This window comes from Podarcis bocagei (genome assembly GCF_964188305.1).
Source record: "Podarcis bocagei genome assembly, chromosome: 8".
Taxonomy (NCBI): domain Eukaryota; kingdom Metazoa; phylum Chordata; class Lepidosauria; order Squamata; family Lacertidae; genus Podarcis; species Podarcis bocagei.
Genome location: NC_138133.1, coordinates 6,946,500 through 6,968,754, shown reverse-complemented (window position 1 = coordinate 6,968,754; position 22,255 = coordinate 6,946,500). Strand labels below are relative to the sequence as shown.

The window sequence follows — 22,255 nt, the reverse complement described above, 5'->3', positions numbered from 1 at the left end:
CAAAGCCGGGAGGAGGAGGAGGTGGAGCGAGCACTCATGCTTGCTTTACAGCCAGGAGGAGGGGGTGGAGCTGAGGAGGAGGGAGGGAAGGAGAGCCATGCCAGCAAAGCGGGCAGCAGCCGCTTACACGCGAGGAGGGACAGACGGGAGCCATAGGGACCCGGAAAAGGCGCCGCGTAGCCAGCAACAGCTGCTGCAGCCTCAGCTTGCAAAGGTCCGTGCGCTCTCTAAACGGAGCAATGAGGCTGCAGAGGGACGGCAGGGAACAGGAGGGCTCTGAGCCACGAGCGCAGTGAAAACCAGTAAAAAAGTTTTTTAAAAGGCTGCTGGGGACAGGAGGGCACGGGATGAGGGAGAGGGGGAAATTACAATTCTCCCAGCGTCTCAGCTGATCCGCTGAGCAGGACTTGGGTTGCAGGGGATTTGCCATTAGCTGTGTAAAGCAGCAAAGAGGGAGAGAAGGAGCAAAGCGGGAGTGGAAAGGAGCTGCTTACACTGCTGTAAGTGGCTGCTGTCCGGTTGGCTCCTTTAAAGCAACAGTGCTCTTTCCCTCCCCCCTCCCCGCTCAGCTCTCCGAAAAGCTCCTTCTCCACCCACCCCATGCGAGCTCCTTTTCCCCTTAGACCCCCCTCCTGCATTATTAGCCACATCCTTCTCCACCCACCCCACGCGTGTTCCTTGTCCCCTTAGCAGTGGCGTAGCGTGGGGGGTGCAGGGGGGCGGCTGTACTGGGCGCAACATCTGGGGGTTAGGGTTAGGGGGCGCAAATCCACGGGTTAGGGGGCGCAAATTGCTTGCCTTGCCCCGGGTGCTGACAACCCACGCTACGCCACTGGTTTGAAGATACCCACATAGCAACCATTGAGAATCCTGTTTCGCAACCTGGGAGGCAAATGCACATTGGGAATAATATCCCTGACAGCATTGGTTGAGACTTTAAAATCCTTGACCGGTTCGCCATCAATGCATTCGAGGGGAAGGCCGTACCTAGCCCTGTGCGTGTTGGCGCTACGCTGCCACGCCCACCTGGGAAGGCCTGAAACCCCCTCACCGTGGCCCCAATGAAGACCCATAACCACATCTGAATCATCATCAGAGGACTGAGAAGATGTACCAGTAGAAGAGGAGAAATCACCACCTCTGCGCCTCTTGGCCCTGCGTTTGGAGTGATGACTTGCCACGGGATGAAGGGACCCTAGGCACCGGGAGATCCTCCTCCGAAGACTGGATGCTGAGCGCCTCTCTCGATGGAGCTGATCCTGCACAGAACTAAAAACATGGGAGGCACTCAGCTGGGAAGAAGTTGTGCAACTGAAGGCCCTGAGCTCCCAAGACCCCGGAGGTGCCGACTGGGAATGTGGCAAACTGGACCGAAACGCCTACTGAACCATGGCACCCATACTCCTAGGACGACCCCTAGGCCTAGCTGGGGCTGGGATCCTAGAAGGTTGGAATTGGGAGAGCAGGGCCCCAGAAGGGTCATAGGCCTCGCTCCCTTCACTCGCATCAGAGGGACCATGGGCCTCAAAAACAGTGGAAGATGTGGAGGGGCCGGGCTGCCTCCCAAACTGCTGAGCCAATGACTTAAGCTCAGTATTAAACCTTGTCAAGGCCACAGGGTCTGAACCAATATTGGCCACAATAGCACCCAAGCGATCCAGCGTATGCTGAGGAACTGCTGGGGCCTGCACTGAACGCAATAACTGAGACGGTCCTCTAATTACCCTTTTTGAAGGGAGAGCAGGACTAGGGTTCCTCTTAACAGGCATTTTAAACCCATCTGTAACAAGCAGGGATACTACAACAAAATTAAAGACACCCAGGCAGCAAAAAAAAAAAAGAAAAAAAAAGGACGCTCCTGCCAAAACAAGATGGCGCTCCCGCCACACAAGATGGCGTTCCTTCCAAAACTGCAACTTCAGCTGGATCCGATATGAAAGGCCGCTGCTCGAAGAGCCTGAGGGGAAGTGGGAAGCTCTGTAGACAGGGAGCGCTCAGAGGCACAGGCCCGTTAGGCGAAAAGCCTTCAAAGGAACTTCGCAACAGCCACTGCTCAAGGGGGAGCCCGAGGACGATGCTACATGGGCAGCAGCAAGGTCCATGAACCGAAAGCACTCCGGAGCACCTGCCCCGTGGGCGAAGGCCCCTCTAAGGAACTGAATTAAACACCGCTGCACAAAGCAACCCAAATGCGATTGAACAGGCAGAGGAAAGCTCCGAACAGGAAGCACTCCTGGGTGAGGGCGAAAGCCCTTCTAAGGAAATGAATCAAAAGACCGCTGCGCAAGGAAACCAAAGGTGATTAAATGGGCAGCGGGAAGCTCCGCAAGCAGGAGCACTCAGGGGCCGAAGGAGGGAAGGAAAAGGAAGGGAAAGGAGCAAAAATTAACAAAGAAAATAAATTGGATTTGGGAAAGAAGGGAAAACGGAAAGATATCACCAGGACGATCCATCGAAGGTAAATAGCCCTCTCTTGGACGCACAGAGGACACGCTGTTGCTGTTCCGAATGCACACGCCGAAAGAGGAAGCTCTGGGTCACGTGCATGGGTATATAAAGGTCCCTCGATCCGTTTGGACTGCACCCCATTGGTCAGATTGAACCCAGCATCAAGGGACCTACTGTATCAATTGGGTGTTGTGGCTGACCAATCTTACCTACCCACAACACAGGGTTTCAGTTTCCAGGTGTCACCACAACACTTTAAGGGAGGACACGATATACCTCATTTCCCCAAAAGTATTTAGGTTGAGATTCCAGTGCAAGGAATAAAGATGGTGCTGCCCCATGATAGAGGTGCAAAAAAGAAGAAGGCATGCTTTGATCTTCCCTAGAAATAGTGTTGTGATGGACTGGCTGTATGGTTGTCACAGCCAGAAGAGAACAGGTTAGAGCAGGGTGGGGGGAAATTCAAAGCTATTTTTGTGTGGGGTTTTGCCTGCCATGGATGTCTTCCTGGGCAACCAAGAGAGCATCATAATGTAAGCCACCTGTCTGAAGAGATAAAATTTTGTACTAAGATGCTGCTACAGCTGGTCCTTGAATGGCTGGTGAACAGGGCAAAGGAGTGCGTTGGCATCCCTACATTGCTCAACACAGAGCCCAAGCTGACTCCCCATAAAAGTGAGGCAAGCACCCCAATTCCATGTGCCTTCCCACTTAGTCCAGTATTACAGAGCTGATGAACTAGGAATGGAGAACAACTGGCCAGAATTTAGCCCCAGGAAAGGGCCAAAGGTGAAAGGCAGAGTCCAGGGTGGGTGGCAGTGTTGGAACAGGGGAAGCGTCAGGTCATTTCAGGGAAGAAGCTAGGCCAAAATGTTTGCTTAAAAGAAGAGCAGCTTTATTGTAAAAGTACAGTCCAGAACAGCAGCATGACTCGTGGCTTCATCTGGACTCAGTGCCACCTACAGCTGAAATAACGGTATATCTGAAGGAGTGTCTCCACCCCCATCGTTCTACCCGGACACTGATGTCCAGCGCCGAGGGCCTTCTGGCGGTTCCCTCACTGCGAGAAGCCAAGTTACAGGGAACCAGGCAGAGGGCCTTCTCGGTAGTGGCGCCCTCCTTGTGGAATGCCCTCCCACCAGATGTCAAAGAGAGCAACGACTACCAGACTTTTAGAAGACATCTGAAGGCAGCCCTGTTTAGGGATGCTTTTAATGTTTGAGGTATTACAGTATTTTAATATATATTTTTGGAAGGGGGAGCCCAGCCAGATGGGCGGGGTATAAATTATTATTATTATTATTATTATTATTATTATTATTATTATTATTAACAGCGTTAAGTCTACATCACAGAAAAGAATGCAATCAGCCTGGTTCATCTGGATTCAATTTGACACCCTTTATTTCCACATTTTCCCAAGTGTAGTTTTGGTGCTAAAGAGAAGTGGCTGATGGCTCAGTGGGTGGAGCTTGGTGAGCTAGGGTGGCATAATGGATAGCTCAGTCGGTTAGAATGCGGTGCTGATGTGCTGGGCCTGGGGGTAACCCGAGTAACACGGTCCAGGTATGGTCCCGAATCCAAGGGTTGTGCAAGGAGTCAGTCCGACAGGGCCAAGGCAGGAAATGAGGCAGGAAACCAGACAAGGTCAGACACAGGATCATAGGCAGGTACTGGCAAACAGCAACATTGCTCCCACAACCTGGAGCAGGGTCCAGCAGCCTTTTATCTCTGTCGGGGTAATGGCCGGTCCTGATCCCCCGGTGACTCACCTCCCTGTCTCGCCTGAAGGTGAGCACTCCTCCTGCGAGTACTCAGGTCTCTCCTTCTCTCAGACCTCAGTCTCTGCAACTCGGGATATGTCGGCGGGTTACTAGACCCAGAGGCCGCCTCAGCCTCCCCTGACCCAACTGGTAGTGGAGCAGCTGTAAGTGATGGCCCAGCTGAAGGCAATGAGGTAATACCCACATCTGGAGCCAGGGCAGGCTCAGGCCCCTGACTCGGCCCAGCTGGTGCTTGTTGCAGGGGAACCTGTGCAGACTGGGGCTCTTCAGAATCAGGCCCCAGACTAGGTTCAGATGCTGCCTGAGGCACAGGATCCAGTGCGGACTGAGACTCTTCTGGCTCCGAGTCCGAGTCCGAGCCCGAGTCCCAGGCCATCACAGCTGATATCTTAACACTAAGGTTGCAGGTTCGATCCCTGTATGGGACAACTGCATATTCCTGCATTGCAGGGGATTGGACTAGATGACCCTCAGGGTCCTTTCCAATTCAAAAAAGTTCTATGATTCTATGACCTTAGAGATGCCTGATTGAGGGAGAAGATGGTATCAGATGAAACCACTGGCTGTTTCATCAAGGACACAGAGGTGCCCAGGCCACTTTCACCTTTTGGGGCCCCTAGCCAGAATAAAAATTAAAAACAATGGTCAACACATTAAAACAAAATAGGGTGCCCCCTTCCTTCCTTGCTTCCAACTCAGGGCAAGGAATAAAAGCAATCTGCATGGCAGCAAGTCTGAGAACCAACAAGGATATTGAATGGGAGATATTGGACAGTGGAAACTCCTCGGATTCTCAGATCCCGCTATTCTCCCACTCATTATATGAAAATCATCAACTCGTTATGCAAATGCTCACCTAGCAAACACTTTCTTGGGAATGCATTATGTTCGGTAAGTGAGACCTGTGTGTAATTAGGCTGCAATCCTAACCCCACTGAGGCCGCAGGGGCAAAACTAGGCATTATTTCACCGGGTCAAAGAACTGGTTTGGCACGCTCCCAAATGCATTTGTGTGCGCGTGCACACACACAGGCTGGGAGCATCAATGGTGCCCCTCTGGGGGCTTCACCTGGGGCAAAAATGCTGGCTAGCCCCCCCGCCATAACTATGGCTCTGCTTAGGGGGAGGAAGCCCCATTGAGTTCAATATAACTTACCGTCGATTCCGGCGTATAAGACGACCTTTTAACCCCGGAAAATCCTCTAAAAAGTCGGGGGTTGTCTTATACACTGGGTATGGGTTTGCTGGGCAGTGGCAGTGGGCAGTGGCAGTGGTGTAGCGTGGGTTGTCAGCACCCGGGGGAAGGCAAGTAATTTGCGCCCCCTAACCTGTGGATTTGCGCCCCCTAACCCTAACCCCCAGATGTTGCGCCCGGTGCTGCCGGCCCCCCCTGCACCCCCCACGCTACGCCACTGGGCAGTGGGCTCTGCGCCGGGAGGAAGCTGCCCGATGAAGCTGCCCAGCGATGCTAAGCCAACTTCGCTGGGCGGCTCCCTCCCAGTGCGGAGCCCGCTGCCGCATATAAGAATGGGCGTATAAGTCGACCCCCCAAATTGGCAGCTGCCAATTGGGGGGGGGTCGTCTTATATGCCCTGTCGCCTAATACGCCGGAATCTACGGTACTGCTGAATAGACATATGGGGTTAGGATTGCACTGTAAACTGCTTTGCAAATGGCTTTTTAAAAATATGGTTAGACTTTGTTGGCAGATTTCTCCATTTGAGGAAAGATTATTGCATTAAATTAGGAGGAATGCAAACTATGTGTTTTGCCATAATACAGTAAGTGTATAACATGTAGGTAGTTTTTGTAAAGCATTTTATTTTTGGCTACTTTATCCTATGAGTGGTGATATGGTATGCTGTGGCACATGCACAGTAGGAAGCTATGTTGCTTAGCAACAGCTTCAACTTCAGAACTGTTGTCTGTGAGGGTCTCTGGGAGGAGGGTGACAAGCCTCACCCCTGTTTCGTAGTGGTGTTAATAATGCCACAGTACAGTTTGATCCTATACAAAGCAAAAGGGCTTTAAAATATTTCATTTTGCTGTCATCATTTCCCTCAATTTTAAAAGAATGTAACAGAAACACATAGGAAGAGAAAATGAACAGAGAACAACTTTGCAGAAGATAATTCCAAAAATACCTAAGATCAATGCACAATTAACCAAATGAACTTTTCATGATGGTAGTTCACCGCAACACGTGCAGAGTGTCCATTAATGTAGCCCAGTTTCTTGTTTTGTTTTTGTTAAGTATAATTGTTTAATTCACACTGAAATGGAGAATGCCTGTGTGCATTGCTGAAAGGGTTTAAGTGGAAGATTCCACTGAAGCTACAGAAAAGCACATACATGGGTTGATAATTAACTGTCACTGTCTCTGCTAGCTAACATGTGAGTGTTTAACTGTAGATCACATGAGAGTTATTGAATTGCAGATTGCCATCTTAGGGAGTTGGTCTTTGGTGGTCTTTTGTTCCCAGGCTCTGTGGGAGAAAGTTGTGTGAATGACTCACTCCAGGAGCTCAACAGGCTTGGGGTTGGAATACAGGCTAACGGAGCCTGTGTATGAGATATTTATCAGCTCAGATTATAAGTTATTTAATTTCGAAGAAGCTGAGCCTGTGCTGAACATGCACATGATCTTCTGAAAATGTTTGGATGTACTGTTTTTTTCTGTTTTGAAGAAAGTTCTGCAAGTAAAGCTTTGAATCAAACTTATGGGTCTGGACAATGTTTTATTCCAAAAGGAGACAGTTCTTATGCATCCAGTTCCTTCAAGCTGCACAATATTAGTATCTGCAATAGGTAAAGGTAAAGGGACCCCTGACCACTAGGTCCAGTCGTGGCCGACTCTGGGGTTGCGGTGCTCATCTCGCTTTATTGGCTGAGGGAGCTGGCGTACAGCTTCTGGGTCATGTGGTCAGCATGACTAAACCGCTTCTGGCGAACCAGAGCAGCGCACGGAAACGCTGTTTACCTTCCCGCTGGAGGGGTACCTATTTATCTACTTGCACTTTGATGTGCTTTTGAACTGCTAGGTTGGCAGGAGCAGGGACTGAGCAACGGGAGCTCACCCTGTTGCGGGGTTTCGAACCGCCAACCTTCTGATTGGCAAGTCCTAGGCTCTGTGGTTTAACCCACAATGCTACTCCAAACCCCCACCCCAGCTCTGTCCTATCTGCAATCTCATTTCCTCTGCCTGTGGAGAAGACTGTACATCTGCTATGTGATTCACTCCTCTTGTGTTGGCCACTGAGGAAGTCAGACATATTTTCCTATCTATCATTCTATGTGGATTGTATTGGTTGCCTGCAACATAGAATGGTCTTCTTCTTCTTTGGCAATCACTTGTAGCCGAGTAAACACGGTTTTAACAATGAGTCTGTAAGTGACTGTGGAGGCCAATTCTGGATCCACACGTGCTTCCACATAGGTTTCTGGGCGGGAGTTGATCACGGTGTGGATTTGCCAAGTGTGTCTTCCTCTTAGCATATTTCTCCCTTGCATCCTGAGTTCGAGTGTCTTCAAAGCCCATGACACCTTTGGTCAAGGCTGTTCTCCAATTGGAGTGCTTGCAGGCCAGTGTTTCCCAATTGTTAGTATTTATACTACATTTTTAAAAATTTGCCATGAGACAGTCTTTAAACCTCTTTTATTAACCACCAGCATTACACTTTCCATTTTTAAGTTCGGAATGCTTCAGTTGTATGGACTCCTTGTGTCCGTTCCAGTGAATAGACAAAACTGGGACTTAGGTTCACCCCTCTGTCACTGACAGCCTTCTAGCTCCAAACTGAAACTAAGGGGGTGTAAAGTGGAGTCACTATGCTAGCTTCCTGGCAGGTGTGTTGCTGTTGTTCACTGGGGCTGAAGGGGGCAAGGTGGCAGGGAAGTTTGTATGGTGCAAACGCACCAGCAGGTGTGACAATTGGCTCCACCAGTCCGTTTGCACCATGCCAACCTCTCCTTTCTTTGCCCCTCCATCTTCTGGTAAGCAGCAGAGACCCACATGCTGGGAAGCTAGTGTAGTGACCCCATCTCAAGAGCTGCTTCTGAGCTAAAGGTAAAGGTAAAGGGAACCCTGACCATTAGGTCTAGTCGTGACCGACTCTGGGGTTGCGGCGCTCATCTCGCTCTATAGGCCAAGGGAGTCGGCGTTTGTCCGCAGACAGCTTCTGGGTCATGTGGCCGGCATGACTAAGCCGCTTCTGGTGAACCAGAGCAGCACAATGGATAATTGTACAAGTAGTGTAAGTCCAATCACGGAACTGCAACCCCATGCCGCCACAACGGCAAGGGTAACACACTGGGTTGCCGTTCTATGATTGGACTTATGCTGCTTGTGGAACAGTTCATTTATCCAGTCTGTATAGCGTTTACTGCACATGTAACTTGTTAAGATACAGTTGTACATTTATCCACTCCATGTTTACAGTATTTCCAGGCTTTGTCTTGCACATGGCACCTTAGTATGTTTGTTGTTTGAAGGGTTACAAGTCTATCTCTATTCTAGCTATTATTCTAGTAAATTTGGTTTTATACTTATAAGCCAGTTAGTGGTGTTGTTGTTTTATTATTGCTGTCACCACATTTGGTACTTTGTGTGTATATACTATATACCGTAATTGAAAGTGGCACCAAACATTTCCCCTTTGTGAGATCGCCCTAGCTAGTGGTTGGCACCTAGCCAGGTGAAGAAGGTTGCTTGTAGCAGGTTTGGGGGGGCGGGACAGGAAGCCGACACCCCTCAGTTATTGCTTCACTAATACATCACCTTTAACTGAGCAGGAGATTCACATGAAGGGCAAAGTGTAGTGACAGGAAGTGACAGGGCTAGTGCATAGGAATTTAACACAAGGGTCTGGGCATTTTCTCGCTCACTGCCTCCCTTCGCCTCGCAGCTGGCTTTGCACTTGGCATAGCTAGGCAGCCCGAGGGGTGAATGTGCCTTTCTCCTCAGCCAGAAGCTGGGAAACCATCAATTCACAGTGCTGCTCAGTTAGCTCATCTGATATTTCAGATCCCGGTGTATTCTTGCTCTATTAGATGGGGAAATTCACCAGTTCATCTCCCAAAGCTGTTCACCTCACTTCATAAATGCAAATTGAATCCACAAGACAATATTAAGGCAAGTACAATGCCACTGTGCTTTCTACTAACCAGTTATAGTATCACTGCTACGTCCCTTTTGTGCTTATCCACAAGCTCAGTAAGCCTCCAGACATTCAGGTGATTTCACATCTTGGACCGACATCTCTGGGTGAACCAATGGCAGCCCTAGATTAATGCTAGGCACATATATATGCCTGCCCAAGATTATCCAAAGTCTAATGCAAGAAAAGGTGAATTGTTAAACCTGCATTGTTCCATAAAAGAGTAGTATAAAACAATACCATTATGAGAGTCCCACAAAAAAACACACAAAATAGAACACAATACTTTTCACACAAATTCTTCTCCAGAATTCTGGTGAACTAAAAAACCTGCATATGCTTTTGCGATTGAGCCATCATGGGTTACTTCTGCTTGTTCAAAAATCTATATCAAGCAAATGTGCACAATTTCCTCCTGATTTGTATTCTTTATTCTGCATTTTTATCATTTTGCATAATTTCGTTCTGTCTCCCTTTCCTGTACTTTCCTTCAGAACTTTGTAAGATTCTTGGAACAACAAACTTTTTGGGTTTTTTGTGAGCTCCTGTTGCCCTGTAAAACCTCCAGAACTAATTAAGTTCTTAACCTGAGGTACCACAATAATAATAATAATAATAATAATAATAATAATAATAATAATAATAATAATAATTTATTTATACCCGGCCCATCTGGCTGGGTTTCCCCAGCCACTCTGGGTGGCTTCCAACAAAATACAGTGGTACCTCAGGTTAAGAACTTAATTCGTTCCAGAGGTCCGTTCTTAACCTGATACTGTTCTTAACCTGAGGTACCACTTTAGCTTTAGCTAATGGGGCCTCCCGCTGCTGCTCTGCTGCCGCCACACAATTTCTGTTCTCATCCTGAAGCAGAGTTCTTAACCCGAGGTACTATTTCTGGGCTAGCGGAGTCTGTAACCTGAAGCATCTGTAACCTGAAGCATCTGTAACTGAGGTAAAGGTAAAGGTACCCCTGCCCGTACGGGCCAGTCGTGTCCGACTCTAGGGTTGTGCGCTCATCTCGCTTAAGAGGCCGGGGGCCAGCGCTGTCCGAAGACACTTCCGGGTCACGTGGCCAGCGTGACAAAGCTGCTCTGGCGAGCCAGCACCAGCGCAGCGCACGGAAACGCCGTTTACCTTCCCGCTATAAAGCGGTACCTATTTATCTACTTGCACTTAAGGGTGCTTTCGAACTGCTAGGTGGGCAGGAGCTGGGACCGAACGACGGAAACGCGGGGATTTGAACCGCCGATCATGCGATCGGCAAGTCCTAGGCGCTGAAGTTTTACCCACAGCGCCACCCACGTCCCTGAGGTACCATTGTATTAAAATACAATGCTCTGTTAAACATTAAAAGCTTCCCTAAAGAGGGCTGCCTTCAGATTTCTTCTAAAAGTCTGGTAGTTGTTTTTCTCTTTGACATCTGGTGGGAGGGTGTTCCACAGGACGGGTGCCACTACCAAGAAGGCCCTGTGCCTGGTTCCCTGTAACTGGTTCCCCAGGGGCCCGAGCAGCTTCCTCCGCCACTGCTGGCAGGATGCCCCACTTCCTCTTCTGCCTCAAGACCCCCACTGGCTTCCTCTCCCCACTCCCCTCTGCAGGACGTTCCCTCTTCAGGTACTTACCTGTGATGCAAGAACTAACTAGATGCACATTTAGAAGCCCTCCTTCCTTTCACTCAGCCAGCCCAGAGTGAGGATTTGGCTTCCACCAACAGGGAGTTTTTGAGAAATGGGGCTGGGAGTCCCATGAGATGCCAGTGAAGGAACTCTGAGCTAATTGGTGAGGTTTTTGTCATTAGTGCCAAGGCAATTTTGCCCTCCTCTCTCTCATCTCCCTCTCCCACCATTATATATGCAGTGCAACTGCTTTTTGTATTTGTATTTTGTATTTGGGTGGTAAGATTGCTCTTATACAAACAGCTTCCCTCTGTCAGTTTTCTTCCTTTCCGGTGCTTTATGAGGAGCTCGAATGTGCTCCCTCTGGACTAATTTGAAGAGAGATGATTAACTTGTTAATATCTTTTCCTTCTCAAAAGTCTCAAGCTCTCTGCTATTAATTCTGTCAGATTTCGGCAGGCTTTCTGGTCATATGACATAGCACACAAAGTAGTGAATGTAAGTAAATATTGGGGCTGTGCTCAGATTCCAGCAGATTCAATTCGTGGCTCCGATTTGTAAATCCGGATCAGGCCCAGCCTGGTCCAGACCGATTTAGACCTGGTCCAATCCTACCCAGATTTTCCAAATCTCAGGAAATCCGATTGACTTGCATTGCAAAACTAAAATAGCCACAGTGGACTTACTTTTTGGACTCACAGCTGTCCATGGAGGCACAGGTTAAATCCGTTTCCAGGGCAGCTGTGTACCAGCTCCATCTGGTACGTAGGCTGAGACCCTATCTGCCCGAGGACTGTCTCGCCAGAGTGGTGCATGCTCTGGTTATCTCCCGCTCAGACTACTGCAATGCGCTCTACGTGGGGCTACCTTTGAAGGTGACCCGGAAACTACAACTAATCCAGAATGCAGCAGCCAGACTGGTGATTGGGAGCGGCCGAGGAGACCATATAACACCGGTCTTGAAAGACCTACATTGGCTCCCAGTACGTTTCCGAGCACAATTGAAAGTGTTGGTGCTGACCTTTAAAGCCCTAAACGGCCTCGGTCCAGTATACCTGAAGGAGAGTCTCCACCTCTATCGTTCTACCCGGACACTAAGGTCCATCACCGAGGGCCTTCTGGTGGTTCCCCTCACTGCGAGAAGCCAAGTTACAGGGAACCAGGCAGAGGGCCTTCTCAGTAGTGGCGCCCGCCCTGTGGAACGCCCTCCCAACAGATGTCAAAGAGAACAACAACTACCAGACTTTTAGAAGACATCTGAAGGCAGCCCTGTTTAGGGAAGCTTTTAATGTTTGATGTATCACAGTATTTTAATATTCTTTTGGAAGCCGCCCAGAGTGGCTGGGGAAACCCAGCCAGATGGGCAGGGTATAAATAAATTATTATTATTATTATTATTATTATTATTATTATTATTATTATTATTATTTTGACATAGGGGCATGAGGTCTAACAGTTCTACCACACAGTCTCTCCTGTGCAGTTGTCATGCCCAGCTCAGGCATGGACTCCTCAGAGGATGAACTAGACACCACACAGGCTGAGGAGCAGACAGGGACCCCTGAATGGAGCGCTGAGGTTCCCCTTGGGGGCACCTTGCGGACTGATATCTGATGAAGAACTCCTGGGAATGTGAGAAGAAAAAGTGTAGTGCCCCACCCCCCTCAGCCATCAATAATAATAATAATAATAATAATAATAATAATAATAATAGTAATAATAATAATAATAATAGTAATAATAATAATAATAATAATAATAATAATAATAATAATATTTGTTATTTATACCCCGCCCATCTGGCTGTGTTTCCCCAGCCACTCTGGGCAGCTTCCAACAGAACACTAAAATGCAATAACCTATTAAACATTAAAAGCGTCCCTAAACAGGGCTGCCTTCAGATGTCTTCTAAAAGTCTGGTAGTTGTTTTTGTCTTTGACATCTGGTGGGAAGGCGTTCTACAGGGCTGGTGCCACTATCGAGAAGGCCCTCTGTCTGGTTCCCTGTAACTTGGCTTCTCGCAGCGAGGGAACCACCAGAAGGCCCTCGGTGCTGGACCTCAGTGTCCAGGCAGAACTTATAAGGGGGTCTATTTGTGAATAAGGGTCTACTCCTTAGGAGGACAACCAAATTTAAGCACAAATTCGACCCACAGCTGTGAGGCATTCGCGAGCTTTTTGCGGAAAAAGTCCTGTTGCTCTGCCGTGACCTCCCTGCCAATTTAGATACAGTGACTGAACTGGAGGCCCCTCGAATGTCTTCGGGTCCAGTGTTGGACCATTTCGATCAGATACTCCCTGCTGATGTGGATAGATTCCTCCAAGCTGGTAGGCCCACCACCTGCCTCCTCAATCCGTGCCCGTTTTTGCTGATTAGGGCGTGTCCAGATGTCGCACGGACCCTCCTGGTTGAAATTATCAATTTGTCCCTTGGCACGGGGACATTCCCAGGGGAACTGAAGGAAGCAGTGGTGTGTCCGCTCTTAAAGAAAACTTCACTAGATCCTTTAGACCTATCCAATTACCGCCCAGTTTCAAATCTTCCATATTAGGGTAAGGTAATTGAGAGAGCGGTTGCTGAACAGTTTGGTAGGTTTCTGGAGGAAACATCAGCTTTAGATCCATTTCAGTCTGGGTTCCGTCCTAGTTTCGGGACCGAGACGGCTTTGGTTGCCCTAACAGATGATCTCCGTAGACAACTGGATCGAGGCGGGTCAGGACTGCTGATTCTTTTAGATTTGCCAGCAGCATGGTCGATCATGATCTTCTGGACCACCGCCTCGCCGACGTGGGGATACAGGGCATAGTCCGTAACTGGCTGTGCTCTTTTATCTCTGGTCGGGGACAGAGGGTGGCGCTAGGGAGGGAGATGTCGCCGTGCCACTCCTTGGTGTGTGGAGTGCCGCAGGGCACAATCCTCTCCCCGTTGCTTTTTAACATCTTTATGCGCCCCCTTGCCCAGCTTGTCCGGAGCTTTGGGCTGGGCTGTCACCAATACGCTGATGACACTCAGCTCTATCTGCTGATGGATGGCCACACCAACTCAGCCCCGGACACACTGACCAGATGCTTGGAAGCTGTGGCTGGATGGTTTCGTGGGAGCCGATTGAAACTAAATCCTTCGAAGACAGAGGTCCTATGGCTGGGTTGGGATGGCATGGGATGAGGGAGCAACTCCCTTCTCTTGCGGGGGCCCAATTAGTGCCATTGCCTTCTGTTAAGAGTTTGGGTGTAATCCTTGACTCCTCCCTTTCCAAGAAGGCACAGGTTACAGCAACAGCCAAGTCGACATTTTTCCACCTTCACCGCATCAAGCAGTTGGTCCCTTACCTTTCCCGCCCCGACCTGGCCACAGTGATCCATGCGAAGGTCACCTCCAGGCTTGACTACTGTAATTCGCTCTACGTGGGGCTGCCCTTGAAGCTGTCCCTGAAACTCCAGCGGGTGCAGAATGCTGCAGCAAGGCTCCTCATGGGGTCCCTGCCATGGGAGCATATTCACCCAGTGCTTTACCAGCTGCACTGGCTCCCGGTGGAGTACAGGGTCAGATTTAAGGTGCTGCTTTTGACCTTTAAAGCCCTTCACGGCCTAGGACCCTTGTACCTCTCCCGATATGCCCTACTTAGGACCTTAAGTTCCATAAATAGCAACATCCTAGGGGTCCCGGGCCCTAAGGAAGTTAGATTTGCCTCAACCAGAGCCAGGGCCTTTTCAGCACTGGCTCCAGCCTGGTGGAATCCTCTGTCTCATGAGACCAGGGCCCTGCAGGATCTGATTTCTTTCCGCAGGGCCTGTAAGACAGAGTTGTTCTGCCTGGCCTTTGGCTTGGAGTCAATTTGATTCCCTCCCTCCCTCTCTTTTTCCCTTTCTCCTCCTGTGATGAGGCTGCATTTTAATGTTTCAATGTTTCAATGCTGTATTTTAATCTTGTTTTTAAGTTGTATTCATTCAACTTGTTTTTATTATTGCTTGTTAGCCGCCCTGAGCCTGGCCTTGGCTGGGGAGGGCGCGGTATAAATAAAATTTATTATTATTATTTATTACTCAGGAGTAAACATTCTCTTATTCACTGCCAGCAGCAGCAGTTAGGGTGTGGTTACTGCTCATCCACATTTTAGCTCCAGATTTATTTCAACCGTATTACATACTGATTAATTACCTCAGGTCTGGGAGCTTTTCTTGCTGTTCTACAACTGTGGCCTGTGAAAATGCAATCTTATCCTCTGAACTGGAGCTTGGTTAAGCAAAATCTCTCTTCAGATTTTCCTCGTATCCGTTTAGATCCGATTTAGTGGGTAAGATGTATTGAACCAGTGCCCACTCTACTGCCCAGAAAACGAAGCGAATCAAAACAAAAAGTGCTGAACCTAAATTCACATTCAGTTCTGAAGTCAGTGCAAAGTCCTAGTTTCCAGCTCCAGCTCCTCATAGCTGGAACGTATATTTATCCTTTCAATGCCTCTTAACTTTCCAAAACTGCTACGCTGGGTAGCTGGATCTTTAAAATGTGTGTGGGATTAAAGAAGCCACAAATCAGGAAGGGACAAAAAATTAGTAGAGCAGAAAACACCAAATGACATGGAGCAAATTCTGTACGTAATAGACAGGCTGGCAGGCTTTTTGTTCCACAGTGTAACAACTAGATGCCTTTGCAGCCTGCAAAGAATGGCGGGGTCCCTGCTGGCAATTAGTTGGGTAAGCATCTGTTCTACCTATAGAGAGCTGCAGCTGCCTGATTTAGTACAGAGAACTGCATGCCCTGTATACTGCACCCTGTGGTTGATGTGTGCACATGTGAGTTGCGGTGGGAGGCAGCACTTTGTGGCGGTGTCCGTTGCAAACTCTGCCTCAACCTAATGCTATGGATGGGGATCAATAATAATAAATAATAATATCATCCTGTTGTGGTGCCCATTTTTCTTTCCCTAAGAGCTTACATTTGCTGGAGTTCCAGGTGCAGATTAAATCTACTGCTATGGCACTAGATCTGTTGTTATTTTTCTCCATGGAGCTGGCAGAGGAAATGGGTGGGTGGGAGAGAGACAGACAGACAGAAGACCTGCTCAACCAATTTCAGGTCATGTTTTCTCTCTCTCTTCTAACTCAGAGCTTTAGCATCACATCCCTTAAGTGCCCAGCAAGCACGCACCTCCCCGCGTACACCTTGGCTTCCTCGTGCTGCGCTGGGTCTCCCTTACCAGTGATTGTTAGCTTCACAATAATTAGGCAAAGCAGCATCTAACACAATTGTTTCAGCTCGAGCAAGCAATTAGGCCAGGCAGGGAGGCCTGATAATGAGCAATATCCGCCTTCCCCCCCTCCTTCCCTCGCCCCATCACCGGGCAAGCCGTTGTTATTGTTTCACAAGCTTCCTAACACACTCTGGCGCTGGCACTCAGAGCAGCCCCACGGCTATGGGCTTCACCACACACAAGCACAGCAGCAGGGAGGGAGACCTAGAAGCCGGAGCGGTTTTTCTGTCTTTCGATGAGGGTTATCGAAAGGTTGTGAACGGGTGCAGGAGCCTTTGCCTGCAGGTTGCTCTCTGGAGACACAGAAGCATGCCAGTGGCAAGGAGCTCGATTCCTCATGGGCTGAGCTAAAACGGCTTTCCAAAATTCTCCATTCTTTGTGGGCAGCAAAATTGGGATGCTAATTATTCCGCTCATTTAATGGAACTCTATTACGAGTTCATTTTGGTGAACGAAGGAATCAGTGGACCAAGGAGATGACTGGAAAGAGTAGGATTTATTGGAACATCAGGAGCAAGAAGAACAAGACTGACAAACAGGGGCACTTGGCCCACTTTATATACCTTAAGCCGGCCCAGGCAAAACACACATCTCACCTGCAATAGGTCACCTTGAAATTAGCGAATCACAACACTGGCCCTATCTCAGCAGGGATTGGCTGTCTGCAGTGGCATAGCGTGGGGGGTGCAGGGGGGCCGGCCGCACCGGGCGCAACATCTGGGGGTTAGGGTTAGGGGGCGCAAATCCACGGGTTAGGGGGCGCAAATTACTTGCCTTGCCCCGGGTGCTGACTATTAAGTAGTGGGTTGACATAGCAGCCGGCACAGCGATTTCTTCAAGTAGCTCTTTATTAAGACAAGCTGGAATAGAACTGACTGCGAACAGCTCAGCCGGCCTGTATTTATAGGCAGCCGGCTGTCAACATTGTAACCACAATAGCTCAGAGTTCCCGCCTAAACTAACTGCCGCGGACCTGAGTGAAAACTATCTACAGACCTGAGTGAAAACTATATACAATATCCCCCTGTTGGCCCAGGGTGAAACTACACTACATAACACCCCTCCCCACCGAGATAAGGCGTTAGTTACAATCATAATGGTTTCCTTATATACAGCACTACGCGTAATGGTTCAATTAGGCACAAAAGCATATCGGTTACATTTCCCATACTTAGACCAACAGTGATACCTGTCCAACAACGTAGTCCTTTAAATGAGTTGGGCGCTTGGAAACTCTGCCAGACCGCCGGGGGCTGGTAGCCAAGTCCGGAGGGCCACACAGTTCTCGCGGAGGCTGTGGTGCGACCCTAGGTGGCATTGGACCCAACTCCCCTGGATCCGCTGCTGTGGGTGGAGCCTCCGCAAGTGGAGTGGTCTGAGTCTGTTCTGAGACGGCTTGGTTCGGCTCCACGCTGGCAGTTTGCGAGGGAGGTGTAGGTGGGGCCTCGCCATCTGTACGTGTCTCTTCTGGAGCCGCAAGCGCAGTTGGGGGCACCTCGGTAGTGTCTAAGTCGCCAACCCTGCGCCTAAGCTGGTCTATGTGCCGTCGCCACAAACGTCCGTCTTCGAGTGCCACCTGGTACGAGCGAGGTCCAGTGACTCCCACTACTGTGGCTGGCACCCAAGGAATGTCCCCCACATAGTTCCGGGCAAAGACCTGGTTTCCTGGGACAAATGACCGTGGTGCGTTGGCACAGCCTGGGGGTTCAGCCACGGCAAAGTCTGGGTGTAGCCGGTCGAGCGGTGACCTGAGGCGGCGGCCCATAAGCAGTTCAGCAGGACTCCTCCCTGTGGCCGCATGAGGAGTGATGTGCTGCACGAACAAGTATTCGGCGACCCGCTCATGCCAGTCTCCCCGGTCCAGGCGCGCCAGTGCCTCTTTTGTCGAGCGCACCATTCTTTCCGCTTGCCCGTTGCTGGATGGATGAAAAGGTGCCGTTAGGGCATGGCGGATGCCCAGTCCCAAAAGATACCGCTCAAACGTGCCTGACGTGAACTGCGGTCCGTTGTCAGAGACAAGGACATCAGGACACCCATGCGTTGCAAACAGGCCTCGCAGCACCCGGATGACAGCTTCGGTAGTGGTGGAGGGCATCAGAGCGACCTCCAGCCATTTGGAATAGGCGTCCACCACTACCATAAAGGTCCGGCCGTGAAAGGGGCCAGCCAGATCGATGTGCACCCTCGACCAGGGTGTCTTTGGCGTCTCCCAGGTGTGTCCCTTAGCTGCCGGTGGTGCAGGCCTCGACTCTTGGCACGCTTGACAGGCGGATACCCAGGCAGTGATGGCATCGTCCATATTAGGCCACCAGACGTAACACCGAGCCAACGCCTTCATTTTGACAATTCCCGGGTGGCCAACGTGCAGAGCCTCCAGGACGCGCTGACGGAGTCCCTGGGGAATCACGACGCGGTCTCCCCACAGCAGACAGCCGCGATGAGCTGAGAGTTCATGTTGTCTGGTTGTGAAGGGCTGGAACTCCGATGCAACAGGCCCTTGTGGCCACCCCCTCCACACCCAGTTGAGCACCCGGCTGATGGTGCGATCCTGGGCAGACGCGGAGGCCACAGTGGCAGCCGATACAGGCGCTGCTGGAAGATCCTCAATCAGAAGGAGCGATGAAGCTGGGGCCGGGTCTTCCACAAATGCCGGAAGAGGGCAACGGCTGAGGGCGTCGGCATGGCCCATCGATTTCCCCGGGCGATGGATGAGCCGGTAGTGGTAGGCAGCCAGGAAAACAGTCCATCGCAGCATGCGTGGTGAGAGGACCGGTGGAGTTGGACGATCACCGGCGAGGAGGCCCAGGAGTGGCTTGTGGTCAGTGATGAGGTCAAAAGTCCTGCCATAGAGGTATTCATGGAACCTCTTCACTCCAGCCACAAGTGCCAATGCCTCCTTGTCGAGCTGGCTGTAATTCCGTTCCGCCGGAGATAGTGTCCTGGAAAAGTAGGCGAGCGGTGCTTCTCTTCCATCTGGGAAACGGTGACTAAGGACAGCACCGATGCCAAAAGGTGAGGCGTCGCAGGCAAGGACCAGCGGCCTGGATTCACTGTACTGTACCAGCACACTGTCTGAAGAAAGGAGAGCCTTGACCGCGTTGAAGGCCGCCGTCTCTCGATGACCCCAGGCCCAAGGCGTCTTAGTGCTAAGGAGTCGGTGAAGAGGCTCAGCCACAGTGGCTTTGTGGGGCAGGAACATGTTATAAAAGTTCAGCAGCCCCAGGAATGCCTGCAACTCCGTTTTGTCCTTTGGGGTGGGGGCCTGCTGGATAGCGCGGATCTTGGATGTGGTTGGATGAAGGCCGGAGGCATCGATAAGATAGCCCAGGAACTCTACCTGTGGAACGGCAATCAGGCACTTCTCCCTCTTTACCTTGAGCCCGGCCTCCTGGAACCTGGTCAGCACGGCACGGAGGCGCTCGAACAGCTGCTGGTGTGATTCTGCAGACACCAAGACGTCATCAAAATATGGTACCACGCCCGGAAGCCCTTGCAGGAGACGCTCCATAAGGCTTTGGAAGATGCCAGGAGCCACACTCACCCCGAACTGCAACCGGCGGCAACGGAATGCCCCCCGGTGGGTGACGATCGTCTGGGCTTCAGCAGTGGCATCATTGACTGGCAGTTGTTGATAGGCTTGGGCAAGGTCCAGCTTAGCGAAGACCTTACCCTCACCCAGGGAATGCAGCAGGTGTTGGACAACAGGAACCGGATAAGCGTGCTGCTGAAGTGCCTTGTTGATTGTGCACTTGTAGTCAGCGCAGATTCTCACCGACCCATCTGGCTTGACAGGTGTGACGATGGGGGTTTCCCACTTTGCGTGGTCAACGGGCTCCAAAACTCCTTGGGCGATCAGTTTGTCCAGTTGTTCGTCCACCTTAGCCTTGAGAGCAAAGGGAACCCGGCGTGGCTTGAGCTTGATGGGGGCGACTTGTGGATCAAGGCTAAAGGAGATGGGCGTACCAGTATATTGTCCCAAGGTGCCGTCAAAAACCTCGGCAAAGTCTTTGACCAGACCCTCAGTCTCTGCGTTAGAGATGCAGTTGATGCCGGTGACTTCCAGGCCGAGGGCATCAAACCAGTCTAGCCCTAGGAGGCTTGGCCACTGACCTTCGACCACCACCAACCGGAGCAGGCCCGAAAAATCCTTGAAGGCGATCCGGAACCGGCCAACGCCTACCACGGGAATGTCGTTTCCCTGGTAGTCTCTCAGGTGTACGCGATGAGAGTCGAGTTGCCTTTTGGATACTCTGGGTACCAGTCTTTTGATGGTGCTCCATGACACGACGGACAGGGCAGACCCGGTGTCGATCTCCATGTCACATGGAGCTCCTTCAATGAGCACCGTGACGTTCAGCTTTCGTCGCGTAGACGAGTCGGTTTGGCCAATCGTGGTTCCAGATGGGCAGCGGCAGTTGGTGAGAGCGAAACAACTTTCCTTGGCGGACTGGAGTGAAGACTTGAACTTGCGAGTCGATGAAGGGGGGGTGTCAGATGGAGCCGATCGGCAGACCTTAGCGATGTGGCCCCTTCTGGAACACCTCCTACAGATGGCGTCTCTGAATCGACACTTGGCACGGGAATGGTCGCCTCCGCAGCCAGCACATTCTGGTTGGCCCTTGGACTTCTGTTGGAGCTTCCGGCGCTCCCGCTTTGTCTGATGCACGTCATCGTCTTCACTGGAGGATGCCTCATCACTGCTGGCCTCTTCATGATGCACCGGAACTGGCCCCCTAGCAAGACGCGGGCTGCTGGACTTGCGGATCTCCTGGGCGGAGCGTTCAGCAGCTTCTGAGGCCACAGCCTCCTCAATGGCTTTCTGTAGCGTGAGGTCTGGCTTGGCTAGGAGACGCCGTTGCAGATGGATGTCCCGGACTCCGCAGACGATTCGATCCATCAGGGCATCGTCTAAATCTCGGAACTCACAGTGCATTGCAGCCTGTCGCAGGGCGGTGGCGTAGTTGTTGATTGACTCCCCCTCTGCCTGGTTCCGGTGGTAGAATGCATGGCGGGCAGCAATCTTGGACGGCTTTGGCGCGTAGTGGTTGCGGAGCTTCTCTTGGATCGTGTCCCATGGTGTTGCCTGGACTGCTTCAGGCGCAACCAATGCTCGGGCCGTCTCAAACACCTCAGGCCCACAGAGGCTGAGAAATAGGCCCCGCTTCCGATCCACTGATACTGCTGTCAGCTCGTTGGCTTGGAGGTAGCAGTCGAACCGAGCGAGGTAGGAGTCCCATGACTCAGAGGCTGGCGCAAACGGCGGTAGAGGCACAAGTGAAGCCATGATTCCGATGCCGGCGTGAAGGGCGATGGATGGAACACAGTGCTCTAGCCAGAACAGTCAGCTCTGAATTGGTTCTGCCCAGTGATTTCGCTCAGTGATTTCGCTCAGTGATTTCGCTCTGTGATTCAGCTCAGTTCAGAGGCTGGCCGCATCTGGCTGTGCTCTGATGTCCATCCAATCCCACCTTCGTCGCCAGTATTAAGTAGTGGGTTGACATAGCAGCCGGCACAGCGATTTCTTCAAGTAGCTCTTTATTAAGACAAGCTGGAATAGAACTGACTGCGAACAGCTCAGCCGGCCTGTATTTATAGGCAGCCGGCTGTCAACATTGTAACCACAATAGCTCAGAGTTCCCGCCTAAACTAACTGCCGCGGACCTGAGTGAAAACTATCTACAGACCTGAGTGAAAACTATATACAATATCCCCCTGTTGGCCCAGGGTGAAACTACACTACATAACACTGACAACCCACGCTGCGCCACTGGCTGTCTGCCAACTACGAAGAATGACATTGGTGGGTTTTTTAATCCTTTCTGTCTTTTGTTATGCAGATGAAGCTCCTGAACTCCAGGAGGCTAGAAGGCCTCTGCCTGCATTGCATGCAATACGTATAATCACCTGCCCTGTGAGATGGGAATGCCAGCCAGCCAAGGACAATATTGGTGCATGCATTGACATTTCATATCCTTTATCTCCTATAGCATTTTAAAA

At 50.7% G+C, this 22,255-nt stretch overlaps 1 long non-coding RNA gene across 2 annotated transcripts in view; it reads left to right on the top strand.

The window, feature by feature from the left end:
- LOC308594007 overlaps positions 1-22,255 on the top strand; it is a 56,426-nt gene that overhangs the window by 20,974 nt on the left and 13,197 nt on the right. The window contains exon 1 of one of the 2 annotated variants that reach the window (XR_014011215.1): positions 1,309-2,298. The exons of the other annotated variant lie outside the window; for it this stretch is intronic. This is a non-coding gene — a long non-coding RNA (uncharacterized lncRNA). Of the gene's footprint in view, positions 1-1,308; positions 2,299-22,255 lie in introns of those variants that run through there. 2 annotated transcript variants of the gene reach the window in all.